We start from the raw sequence: 13,472 nt of genomic DNA on the forward strand, positions 1-13,472 counted from the left end.
GTCCCTTTACTTTTTTTTCAAACCTGAATCTAGAGTTTGTGTCAGCCAATCAGATGTCACGTTTTCAGTATTGAAAGGCTGATAAATAATACATGAGATCAAATCATTTGTTCGCGTTAAGATAGGATCCCTTCAGTTTTTCCCATGATTCATGGACCCTTGTTTCTGCAAGACTTGGCTGATATTTGGCCATTATATTGGTGTAAATGAGTAGAATTGTCAAAATCTATTTACAAAACTATTTTCCAGCAGTATTTTGGGGGAGGGGAGTTGAGTGGCTAAAATGAAATGTTGTAGTATAGTGTATAAATGTATTTTATACATGTAGTGATTTATGTATTATCTGTTTTCCCCCAAAACTTTAAACAATACAAAGTCCTTGAACATGGAAAACAATATAAATTATGCAAATTTTGAAACTAAGCCAAGTTTGATTGAATATTTCCACAAGATAAAAGCATCGCCATATACAGTCAAACCAAAAATGATTCAGACACCAGATATATTTTTTTAGTGAGGAGGGCAAAATAATGCAAGCTAAGACATTATGCCCAAAAGTTCTTCATACAGCGCCTACTATTAAAATGTATAAAACTTAGGGCCTAAAATGATTCAGACACTTTGACCTGATCATGTTTTAAGTGTTTTTTCTTCAATTGCTATTGCGACATTTGACACCACAAAATGAAGCTTTGCATGGTCATTGGTTGACCTAAACTCGTATTATTTAATTGTGTGGTTAAATTTAACAGTTAATTGGTTGATTTTATAATCATTATATACAGTTCTATCAAAGTTATATGACATTATTAACTCTTTCCCCGCCAAACACGGAAATTTTCGTTATTTGTGAGACAACGCTTCCAGGCCAATAACGGAATTTTCTGTTTCCGTGTTTTCACTGTCGGACGCTAGGGGGCGCTATTGCGCATCTTCTGAATGAGAGTACTGAATCTCCTGATCAAAAGACACGCGAGTAAGAAGCAGTGAAACGAACGATCGCATGTAACCATATGCATATGAAAAATAACCTGATCATCAATAAACAGCATATGAATCAAAACTGCCTAATGTTAGTGAATGAAATGTGGACCCAGGACGAGCTACAGGACACTGCAAGCGTTAGGGGTTTTGATGGACTCGATCTCCTCCATCTGCGTTTGATTGTCGCTCTGAATCTGATCTGGAAACTTTCTCAGCTTTTTGTCCAAAATTTAGCTTTTTTTATGAAACCAACCTATATTCAAGTGTTGATAAAAAAGGAATGCATGAAGCTAGAATAAAACGTTCAATCTTTATTGTGCATGCTCAGATATTCATTAAACAAAAAATTCTATGGACTATTACATTTTTGTGAAAATTGTCAAAAACCCTGGCGGTGGAAAGAGTTAAGATGAATTTGTTCTGACACTGTTTAAATGTGAGCTCTTGTCATATTTTATTACCTTTTTAGAAACCATAGTGAATAAACTGATAATGTGAGGAAATGTTGAAGGTGTCTGAATAAGATACTTTCACGATACTTGGGTGCCGATACGATATAATCTATGTATTTGTGATATATATTGCAGTATTCGATATTGCAATGTATTGCGTTTTTTTGTTTGCTTTGCTTTTTAACTCTAGACCATGGGGAAAAGTTGCATGATACACTTAGAAATGATGGTGCAGGTCCTATATCCGTAGATATCGCTCCATCTGCCATTTTGCACTTTTACGTGTCCTCTAGTAGAGATATGACGCGATGTAATGCTCACTGATACACCACATATTGCTCTCTCTCTAAGGATTTTTTCTACTGTGGTTAATTTTTACATGCCCTGCCAAAATTTTCACTGGCCAGTCCACAAAAAAATTATAAATAAATAAAATTGGCCTAGTTATTGTCTTTGTTATTTTTGACCCATAATTTAAAATAAAAAATTGTGACACCAAAACTACTAGCCTATCTCGTATAAATTTCAAATACTGTTAAGACTAGTAAATCTTTAACAAATAATTATATTATAAGCAAATAGCACAAAATACAATAGATAAAAACATACAAATAAAATATTTCTAACATTAAATAAATGTTGTATGTATGTTTAAATAAATCTGTCATGATTTGACAGCTGTGTATAAATGATTGTATTTCAATAACGAATTGGAGGGGGGAAAATTATAATTAGATTTAGAAGTTAATACAAAAACTGCCTTATGTGAAGCTTATGAGTGTTGATTATTATATCTATAAAATAAATAACTAATTGAGGCTAATAGATGGGCTTTGTTGATAACCTTTAATATTACAATGTGTAGCCTAAGTAAGGACTCCCTATATTTACAGTATTATCTTTAAGAAACTTTTAGTTCTAATTGAATTTAAGGACAGACACATTTTTTTCAGTAAACTACTGTAGAATAAAAATAAATAAAAAGCAATTTTGTAAAACTGCTGTACCGAAATCGTACTGAATCGTGACTTCAAAACCGAGGTACGTAGCGAACCGTCAGATTTGTGCACCGTTACACCCCTACTAGCTATGTTTCCATTCACCTATTTTTATGAGCATTTGGGATGTCGCATCAAAAAATTCTGAATGGAAACGCCAAGATATGCATAAATTCTAATAATGTGCATAAAAACGTATGCACTCGTTTGACTCAGATACAGTTTCTATCCGACACGAAAACGTGCGTAAACTACGATGGAAATGCATTTATCGAATAAATTCCTCGATGCGCATTAAAAAAAAATCATATGAATTTTGCGATGTAACAGCATAACTGTAAAAATCTTGTTTGCACAGCATCTGAAATGCTGTTTTGGTCATTCAGAAGTCTGCTGTCAAAGATGCTCGGTATACTTTTCCCTCCTAGAACTGTCTTACGTGACCGTTCCCAAACAGCAGCATCTGCCTCTGAAAGCAAGACCACAAGTTTTAGACGCACGAGTTTCTCTGAGACACAAATCATTTATTATACGAAAATGATTATATATGGTGACTCCTATGTTTCTTAGTGATTTTATTTTATTTTAGTTTTTTATTTTAGTTTATCAGAAAGTGGATGGAAACGATATTGCAATTTTGCGCACAAGTTACATTCGCAACTTTGGATGGAAACCTAGCTACTACTGGACTTTTTTCTGGATTTTCAGGAGGAGATTGGAGCTTTAGACTCCAAAATCTGCGATGTTGACCTCTTCTCTTTTCTTCAGTGGAAGGTAGCGAAGATGTGTCGTCCATTATTGATTTTTTATGGTCTATGGTGCAAATTATAAACTATTGTGACCAAAAAGTTGGCCCGACTGGGCAAGTGACCGTTGTGTCAACTGTCCCGAGTGAAGTTTACACTGACTCCGGGTCATCTAGCAGTCCTTATTGTCGAGCCATGACCTCTTCCTGACCCCATCTATAAGCAAGGACTAAAATAAAGCAATTTAATATAAATCGGTTTTTATGTGATTCATTTGTCTACTTTGTTGCTGTCTTTTTTTTTTTTTTTTAATGCCTGTAATGTTATGTGTATTTCTATGTAAAGTGCTTTGAGATGTAACATTTAAAGGCGCTATATAAAATAAAGTTTATTATTATTATTATTACTTCACTTCACTTGTAATATTGACATAAAACATAATTTACATACATAAAAATGTGAATTGGATTACTATCGCCGCTAGCGCTCTACCACTGCGGCGAGGAAGATGTCAAGTTGATTGGCACAGCGCTAACACTAAAAGTTTACAATATAAAATACCCGACTTCTACTGAGAATCTCAGAAATGTGAAAAGGGCCATTGATTGCCCTGCTCTCTTCATATCTGCACTTTTGATAAACTCATCGATCAATGATCACCAGTGTTTGTTCGTTCTTTGTGAAGTGATCACTTCTGTAGGCAACAGTCAAGGTCAAATAAAGGGTTAGTTCGCCCAAAAATGTAAATTCTGTCATTAATTCCTCTCCCTCATGTGGTTGGACAGCCGTCAGACCTCCGTTCATCTTCAGACACAGATGAAGATATTAGTGTTGAAATCCGACGGCTCAGAAAGGCCTTCATTGACACCAATGTCATTTCCTCTCTCAAGACCCATAAAGGCACTAAAGACGTCGTTACAAAGCCCATCTCACTACAGCGGCTCTACAATCATTTTTGAGGCAACAGAGAATAGTTTTTTTTCCGCAAAAAAACGAAATGACGTCTAATATAGTGATGGCCGATTTCAAAACAAAGTTTCGAACCGTTATGAATCAGTGAATCGACTCATGATTCGGATCGTGTGTCAAACTTCTGAAACCACGTGACATTGGCGATCCGAATCATGAATCAATACGCTGACTTTTGAATAACGGTTTGAATCTTTGTTTTGAAATCGGCCATCACTATATAATCCGTTATATCTTTTTTTTGCGCACAAAAACTATTCTCGTGTCTTCATAAAATGATTGTAGAGCCGCTGTAGTGAGATGGGCTTTGTAACGACGTCTTTAGTGCCTTTATGGGTCTTGAGAGAGGAAATGACATTGGTGTCAATGAAGGCCTTTCTGAGCCGTCGGATTTCAACACTAATATCTTCATCTGTGTCTGAAGATGAACGGAGGTCTGACGGGTGTCCAACCACAGGAGGGAGAGGAATTAATGACAGAATTGACATTTTTGGGCGAACTAACCCTTTGAGGGGGACGTTTCCCATCAGCGCATGATGACGGTCTCTGACTGCACGCAGGTGTGTGCGGTGAGTCTGCTGCAGGTGCAGTGCCATCAAGTGTGTTTCCTATTATCCTCTCTGTGTAGTTTTGCACGTGGTGACGTTCCTCCTCTATAACTGCCCAATCTTGTAGGCTAATGTTCTGAGAAACGTCCCGTTTAGTGCCACAAGCCCTCGTCAGTGTCTCCGGCACTGAAGTGTTAAAGCAGAGAGAGAGCGGCGTTCTTGCCATGCTGTGATGTTGGCTCAGGGTTTTTCGGGAAGGTCACACCACAGTTGTTGGCAGCAGCTCCACCCGCGCCCTGATGTGTTGACGCTTCTCGCCCACTCGCACCTCCGCCTGTCAATCTGACTGCACCACCTGAACACGGGTAATAAACCTGCGCGGCAGCTCAATGACACGCGTGTCAGTTTGGGTCGTGTTTTCAGCACCTCATTGTTCCTTTGAGCAATTACACACACACACACACACACACACACACACACACACCCACACATTTGTTTTTCTGAAATGTGGGGACATTTCATAGGCGTAATGGTTTTTATACCGTGCAAACCGTATTTTCTATCCCCTTACACTGCCCCTACCCCTAAACCTACCCAACACTCTCTCTCACACACACACAGACACACACACACACACACACACACACACACACACTGCCCCTACCCCTAAACCTACCCATCACAGGAAACATTCTGCATTTTTACTTTCTCAAAAAAAACTCCTCCTGTCTGATTTACAAGCCTTTTGAAAAATGGGGACACGGGTAATGTTCTTGCATTTCACCCTCTCCTTGTAATACCTGTGTCATACCCATGTCATTATACACATTTGTGTCCTGATATTTCACAAAAACAAGCACACAAACACACACACACTCTCTCACAAACACACACACACCTCAGAACCCATGATGGAGCGTGTGCGCTTTCGGGAGAAATCATCAAATATTAACACGTCACAGGCGATTTTTATTGTGAGACTCGCGGCTATTTGCTCACGTTTGTCAATAAAACTGTGCAGAAATACAGCTCGCATAATGTTTCTCATCATCTTCTCATTATTAGGATATTATGTGCTACCGCTTTATTACTCGTCGCAATCCCTGCGCGTTCTTGTTTTCTGAGGTCTAATGTAACCGCATTCAGTGAACGCACGCTTTCCTGCGTCGCAGCTCTGCGGTGCTTCATTGAAAATAGATATTAGTGCATCCATGTAATGCTGCAGCTGCAGTAATTGTCTGAGAGACACACGCGTGTCCGGAGCAAATCTTCATCTCCTCCTGTTGAGTAATAGTTCACACACGCACAATTGAAATAAATTGATTATGGGGTGAAGATTCCTGCGTGCAGTTTATCAGTGGTGCAATTATTTCAGAGCAGTGAAAGTGTAAAGATGTGAGCCCATTGAAATGAGAATTTTAGTTTAATTATATGTAAATTACTGTGAGCTCTCTTCAGATGGTGTAACTAACCACTGTTTTTAGTGGTGTTATTACCTGTTTAAAAATGTTGCATGTGCATCAGTTATTTAAGTGACCTCAGAAGTTAAAATCAAACGCTCTGTTGCTCTGTTTTGTTTCTGTTTGTGGATTTTCTTTTATAAAAATCAATTAATATTCATTAATATTTTTTGCACTGACACTATCAACTGAATCGAGTTGAATAATGACACTATTGTCTTCTGTACAGCTGAATCAGATTGGTTTCATAATTAAACATTAAATTAGAGATGCACTGATTTTTTGTAAGTGTGACCTGTGATTGAAATATAATTGACAGTATACAAACAAAACTCTACTTTTATTTTCATTAAAAAAAACACACACACAAGTAAAAAGACAAATAAACGAATTGTAAACAACAGCACAAATCAATGCAATAGAATAAAGAGCTATGAAATAAATACGTTTTCTGAAAAACAGTCACCTATTATTCAGTTAAGAAGTACTACAGAAATGAAAGTAATCAAATTTAAAATAGCACTGGATAGTATTCATTGTAAAAATGAAATAATGTGCTTAGTCAAGAGCAGAGAGTGGTTTTCTTTGAATATTAGGCTGCTGTCACTTTAAAGGGTTAGTTCACGCCAAAACTGAAAGTTCTGTCATTAATTCCTCTCCTTCATGTGGTTGGACACCTGTCAGACCTCCGTTCATCTTCACACACAGATGAAGATATTAGTGTTGAAATCCGATGGCTCAGAAAGGCCTTCATTGACACCAATGTCATTTCCTCTCTCAAGACCCATAAAGGCACTAAAGACGTCGATACAAAGCCCATCTCACTACAGCGGCTCTACAATCATTTAATGAACCCACCAAAATAGTTTTTGTGCAAAAAAAAAAAAAACTAAATAACCACTTATATGGTGATGGCCGATTTCAAAACACCGCTTCGTGAAGCTTCAGAGCTTTATAAATCAGCGTATCAATTCATGATTTGGATCGCGCGTCAAACCGCCAAAGCGCTGAAATCTCGTGACTTTGGCAATCCGAACCGCTAATTCGATACAGATTCATAATGCTCCGAAGCTTCAAGAAGCTTTGAAATCGCCCTTCACTATACAAGTCGTTATTTAGTTTTTTTTGTGCACAAAAACTATTCTCATGTCTTCATAAAATGATTGTAGAGCCGCTGTAGTGAGATGGGCTTTGTAACGACGTCTATAGTGCCTTTATGGGTGTCGAACGACATGAGGGTGAGTAAATAATGACAGAGTTTTAGTTTTTGGGTGAACTAACCCTTTAGAGTTCATGCACGGATCCAATATACGCTTACAGAACATGCACTATTTTTCAAAAACTGACTGTATTTAACTGAATGCTCTCCAAGATGGGCATTTTGAGAAAGATTTTATGCATTTGACTAGAGATGCACTGATTACAATTTTCTTGGCCATTTCTGGTGTATTTATTTTTGTAAGTATGATCTGCCGATACTGATCTATGTCAATTCCGATTTTCTTTCTAAGAACTGCTAATTGACCGCATACAAACAAAAATCTAATCTTAACCTAAACAATTGAAGTTGCAATTAAAGTTATAAAACGTATTCATTCAGTCAAGAGCGGACAGGGTTTTTCTTTGGCTACGTTCACACATCCGATTAAACTTTTATTTTGTTAGTCTGAACGGCTAAAAATCACACAAAATTGATTTATTTCTAATTCGTTTTGACTTACATATGTGGTTTAGAATCCGCATTTCTGAAAATCTTTTTCATTCTAAATGTGAATTTTGTGTGATTTATGCAACTTTTTCACGCCGTGTAAAACATAAACGTCAGACCTTAAAAATAATAACCTCTGATATCAGCCTCGGTTTCTGCCATTGCCTCATCATAAAGCAGTAGTCCAGTGAGCAGCGGCTAAACAATGTCATGTTGTAAATAAGACAACATCTGTATTTGCAAACCCCTTCAAGCTGTGGTTATCGTTTTTGACGTTAGCCAACCAACTCAACGTCATCGCCATAGAAACCCATGCAGTTATCTCTGAAAACGAACGAGCGGCATGCACAAACAAATCGGATCTGAACAATCATTTTAGATCATATTCCAATCAGATACGCAAATAATCGTATTTGGACTGACGGTATAAACATAGCCTTAGAATATTAGGCTCCTGTCACTTTAAGTGTTCATGCACTGATCCAATACATGATTACACAACATGCACTATCTTTCCAAAACTGACTGTTTGACTGAATACAGGTATTTTGACATAATTGTGCATGTGTTTGACCATTTAAGTCACTAATTTTGATACTTGCAACTCTGTTTGATAGGCGGCTTTATGTGGTGCGTACACATTGGGTGTGAGCGTGAAACCTGCGGGAATTAGTAAAAGGATGTACAATACAGGCATTAGTTAACTGGAGCGATTGAGACAAGCGAGTGACCACTTCACGGTCAAAAAGAAGAGACCTTTAGGAATCGGTAAGACGTACGACGGACCGATCGATCACTGATCCGGACCGATTTTGTGGAAAATCGTCCGATTCCGGTCACTGCCCAGTCGATCGGTGCATTTCTAAACGGAACTGAATCAACATTGAGCTGAAAAATGACACTATTGTCTGTTTAGAGCTGCAGAATTTGCATTTGTCACTTTTTTTTTTTTTGATGAAGTTTGCATCATTTCTGTTATTTTTCTGTTTATTACCTGCTTTCACTGCAAAAAATGCTTTTCTTACTTAGTATTTTTGTCTTGTTTCTAGTCCAAACATCTAGAAAATCTTAAAACAAGAAGTATTTACTAGACAAGCTAAAGTTATTGTCTTGTTTTAGGAAAAAATAACTCAAATAAGCGAAATAATCTGCCAATGGGGTAAGCAAAATAATCTTAATTCAAACAGAAATTTACTCCATTGGCAGATTATTTATCTTATTTGAAGCAAAAACTCTCTTAATTTTGAGTTATTTTTCCCCAAAACAAGACAATAATTTTTACTTGTCTAGTAAATGTTTCTTAATGCAAAGAATTTTTAGATATTTTGACTAGAAACAAGACAAAAATACTAAGTAAGAAAAGCATTTTTTTGCAGTGTTTAAATGATCTGTGTTGTATAATAGGTTGACATGGGTGTGTTTTAGAGCGGCTTGAAATATTTGGTGGCGTTTGTGCCCCATTTAATTGAACAGTGCTAATCGTAATAGCTGTCCGTATGCAAGCGGCAATTGAAAAGCACCCTACAATTATTGATTAAACCCTCTTGAAATAGAGCTGGCATGCAACCCGGCCTCTGTAGACCACCATCCCTCCCAGTCCCAACGTGCTCCGGGTGTATTTTTGGGGTTGGGGGTGAAGGTAAACCACCCACGTCTCCCCCTGACACCTCGGGCTTGGCTGTTTGGCTAATGAAGAGCTCAATTTAGCCAGTGACGTGCCGCGATCTCAGCCGTGCTTTCTGACTGGCTGAGCGCTGCTGACATCACGTCGACCAGCCGTTGATTTGCCGCTGTCTCTGAGGCTTCGGGCGAGAGTCTCAGCCATGGGCTCATACGGAGGAGCTCTCGCTGCAGACTGAGCCACAGAGAGGAGGAGGAGGAGGAGGAGGAGAAAGAGGAGGAGGAGAAGGAGGTGGAGAAGATTTTGTGGAGCCGATGCAGCCGCTGATACTATGGAAACTAACCCTCTGACCGATGGAAATAATGACCGCGAACATGTGTCAGGTGAGTGCTCGTTGCAGGCGGACAGGTAACCAAGACGTTTTTAGTTCTTAGAAACTTTGCAAATGCATTGCAAACTGTTTCAGGGTTGAATATTCTTCCTCCTTTGTATGTTGCTTTGGGTAAACGCGTGTGCTAGATGCATTAATGTGACTGGAGCTCGTGTTGTTTCATCCTCCGAGGTGAATGTGCTTCATCTCGTCTGTGTGTGAAATGAGAGATGGAGACGTTCTGAGCTGGTTGTGTGTCGGGTGAGTTGAGGACATTCATCTGCTGGTGCGGTTTATTAATGCATGAGCTCTGCTGATCATGAAGTTTGGCTTTTGTGCGTGTTTTACCTGTGATTTCCTCCGTCTGTGGAGATGGGCTTTGTTCAGTGTGTTTAATGTGCTCGTGTAATTGAGCAGATGGAGGTGTTTGATCGCACAAGCGTCTTATGAACCGCATCCGAGTGTCCTCTCAGCGCTGGGGAAAATTATAAACGCATTTAGTTTGTGCTATTGACACTCAATTCTGAATCAACACTCAGCTGAATAATGTCTTTACAGATGAATTTGTCTCATATTTGATGAAGTTTGCATCATGTTTATTACTATGAAGAAGCTTTGAAACAATCTTGCTGTAGAAATAAAGCATTTTAAATGTACTTATTCTAATAAGTAATATCATGAGACTCACTATTCTTAATTTAATAACACACGTTAGACTGTATTTTTAGGCAACTGTCAATCATCCGAGCATAATTGCCTGTCTTTACAGATGAATTTGTCTCATATTTGATGAAGTTTGCATCATGTTTATTACTATGAAGCTGCTTTGAAACAATCTCGTATAAAGCGCTGTAGAAAAAAGCATTTTTAAATGTATTTATTCTAATTAGTAATATCATGAGACTCACTGTTCTTCATTTAATAACACACCTTAGATTGTATTTTAGGCAGCTGTCAATCATATGAGCATAATTGCCTGAAATAATGACTCGCGGCACAGATGGGGCTTGCATTAATAAGTACGCCGTGGTTATGAATATATGAAGTAAAGCTCGATAACAACATATTTATTATATGCAATCATAAATCTGCAAAATGCATACATGTATATAAATGATTACTGCTGTGTTGAAATGGTATATTTACTGTAAAAACATTTTTTTTTAAATATTTCTCAGTTTTTCAGGGTTAGAGACGTGGCTGTAAACAGCAGCGCTCGTCTCATTTTCACAAACGGCATGCAGAACAAACAGCTTATTTGTCTGCGCTGACGAAATCAATACATGTGCGGCGCTCGTCTGACAGCAACACCTATGTCTCATTTAGAGAGTTCAGATTGATCGTGCCATCAAACTGTGTATTTCTCTTTCCCGTTTCATTTTCCCCAATGCTCCTGTCAGCAGTTCGGCCGTGAGGCTCCAGACGTCTCATTCAAACATCGTTTCAGTCTGCTACACACGGGCCTATTAGCGCTCCATCCTCGGATGCTTTGAGGAATAACTCCGGTTTAATGAAAAATCATTTTAAGCCTGTTAACTCTTGTGTGTTTTACATTTCAGTGCGTGTTTGTGCTCTCTGTCCTCGTTTTGAAGGTGCTGTCGCATGTGTCTGTGCAAGCGTATGCTGTCACCAGATCCTGGCACGCGTCCCTTTCCTCCTTTGTCCCCTGTCGAGGCTCCATCTTTGCTGGGCATCCGGCTGGCGTCCGGTGCGGATAAGAGAACAAGCTGTTTATCTGCATCGCGGCCCAAGTGCTGTTCAAGCGGCGCGCGGTTAGAAGGGAATATGGGAGTTCGCAGAATTGATGTTTGCGAGTGTATCACGGCGTCACTCCCACATGTGGCGCCCAGACGCAGTGATTTGACAGCTACCTTGTCCAACCTGAGAGTGTGTGTGTGTGTGTGTGTGTGCTTGTTTTTGTGAAAGACACAAATGTGTATAATGTCATAGGGTATGACACAGGTATTACAGGAGAGGGTGAAATATGAGGACATTACCCATGTCCCCACTTTACAAAAGGCTTATAAATCACACAGGAGGAGTTTTTTTTGAGAAAGTAAAAATGCAGAATGTTTCCGGTGATGTGTAGGTTTAGGGGCTGTGTGTGTGTGTGTGTGCATGTGTGTGTGTGTGTTGGGTAGGTTTAGGGGCAGTGTGAGGGGATAGAAAATACGGTTTGTACAGTATAAAAACCATTACGCCTATGGAATGTCCCCACATTTCACAAAAACAAACGTGTGTGTGTGTGCGTGTGTGTGTGCGCGCAATGACAACACTTACACCCTGAGGCTTCAGATCTCATGAATATCAATCAGCCACGGCCATCAGCCTCTTAAATAATGCAGCAGCGGCCGCCTCGCTCGCATTAGGCTGATAAATGTGTTGCGTTGTCAGCGCTCTGTCCCACCCAGCGTTTGTGTAGCTGCACCCTCTCTGCCCGCTTTATCGTATTCATGTCGCTAAAGGTCAAAGATCCCCTGGTGCGTTTTGCATTAGTCCTCATTCAGAAATCGACTTCGACTCGAGTTTGCAAGCAATTAAAGGGCCATGTTGATGCTCTGACCCGTGGTCGTTCTGTGTTTGCAGGTTCCTGAAGGACATGCGAGCCTCGTTGGCGGCCGGCGCGGTTGTGATCTGGCTGCGGTGTTGGTGAAGAGGACATGGGCCGCCGCCTCAACTCGTGCCAAAACACGCTCCACAGCGCCACTGAAACGGACGAGGGTTCGGTCTTCACGCCAGGGCGACGTCAACAGGCCGCCATCGGGTAAAAGCTAAAAAAGCTCTTTTGACCAAGCACACGTTTTTATTGTACACTGCAAAAAATGCTCTTCTTACTTAGTAATTGTGTCTTGTTTCTAGTCTAAATATCTAAAAATTCATAAATCAAGATGCATTTATTATATAAGTAAAACGGCATAAGTTGTTTTTCCTCTTAAAAATAAAATCAAAATGAGTTTTTGCTTAAAACAAGCAAATGATCTGCCAATGGGGTGAGAGAAATGATCGCGTTTCTGATTGAAATTGTGTTTCTTGTTTCCGTCCCAAACAGAAATACGATATTTTTCGCACCCCATTGGCAGATCATTTTGCTTGTTTTAAGCTTAAACTCACTTCATTTTGATATTTTTCCCCAGAAAACAAGCAAAAGTATCTTATGTCGTTTTACTGATCTAGTAAATGAATCTTGATTTGAGAATATTTAGATATTTGGAAACAAGTAAGAAATACTAGAGCATTTTTTGCAGTGTAAGCAAAAGATCCACCAACATGCTGTCTATTCCTAAAGCATGTTTTATGATGTTTATTCATATTTTTCTTCAGTTTTATCATTATTTTTTTATGCATTATAAAAGTAATTTTAATGCATTAAATACACAATAATGCATTGTATGGATTCATAAATGATCGTAACGGTTATAATCCATTTATATGCTTTTGATAATTATTAACACATGACTAATTAATGCACTTACGTTACTTATAAAGAGACACAATGTACTTTTTTAACACCTTTCATCATAAATAGGTTTTTAAAGTTTTACCAAATTGTTTAATGAAGTTAAACCATTTATAGTTTGAGTGTTTTCAGCAAAAATGTATTTTAAAAACTGATATA

At 38.7% G+C, this 13,472-nt stretch overlaps 1 protein-coding gene across 7 annotated transcripts in view; it reads left to right on the forward strand.

Annotated features, from left to right (window-relative positions):
- Positions 1 to 13,472, forward strand: part of LOC137075732 (R3H domain-containing protein 1-like) — a 101,968-nt gene that overhangs the window by 23,285 nt on the left and 65,211 nt on the right. For 4 of the 7 annotated variants that reach the window (XM_067444651.1, XM_067444652.1, XM_067444653.1 and 1 more), the window contains exons 1-2: positions 9,701 to 9,869; positions 12,443 to 12,620. The gene's annotated coding sequence lies outside the window, so the exon portion shown is untranslated. Of the gene's footprint in view, positions 1 to 9,700; positions 9,870 to 12,442; positions 12,621 to 13,472 lie in introns of those variants that run through there. The other 3 variants (XM_067444649.1, XM_067444654.1, XM_067444650.1) reach the window with 2 other exon arrangements.

The sequence above is a fragment of the Pseudorasbora parva genome, chromosome 5 (assembly GCF_024679245.1).
Source record: "Pseudorasbora parva isolate DD20220531a chromosome 5, ASM2467924v1, whole genome shotgun sequence".
Taxonomy (NCBI): Eukaryota; Metazoa; Chordata; class Actinopteri; order Cypriniformes; family Gobionidae; genus Pseudorasbora; species Pseudorasbora parva.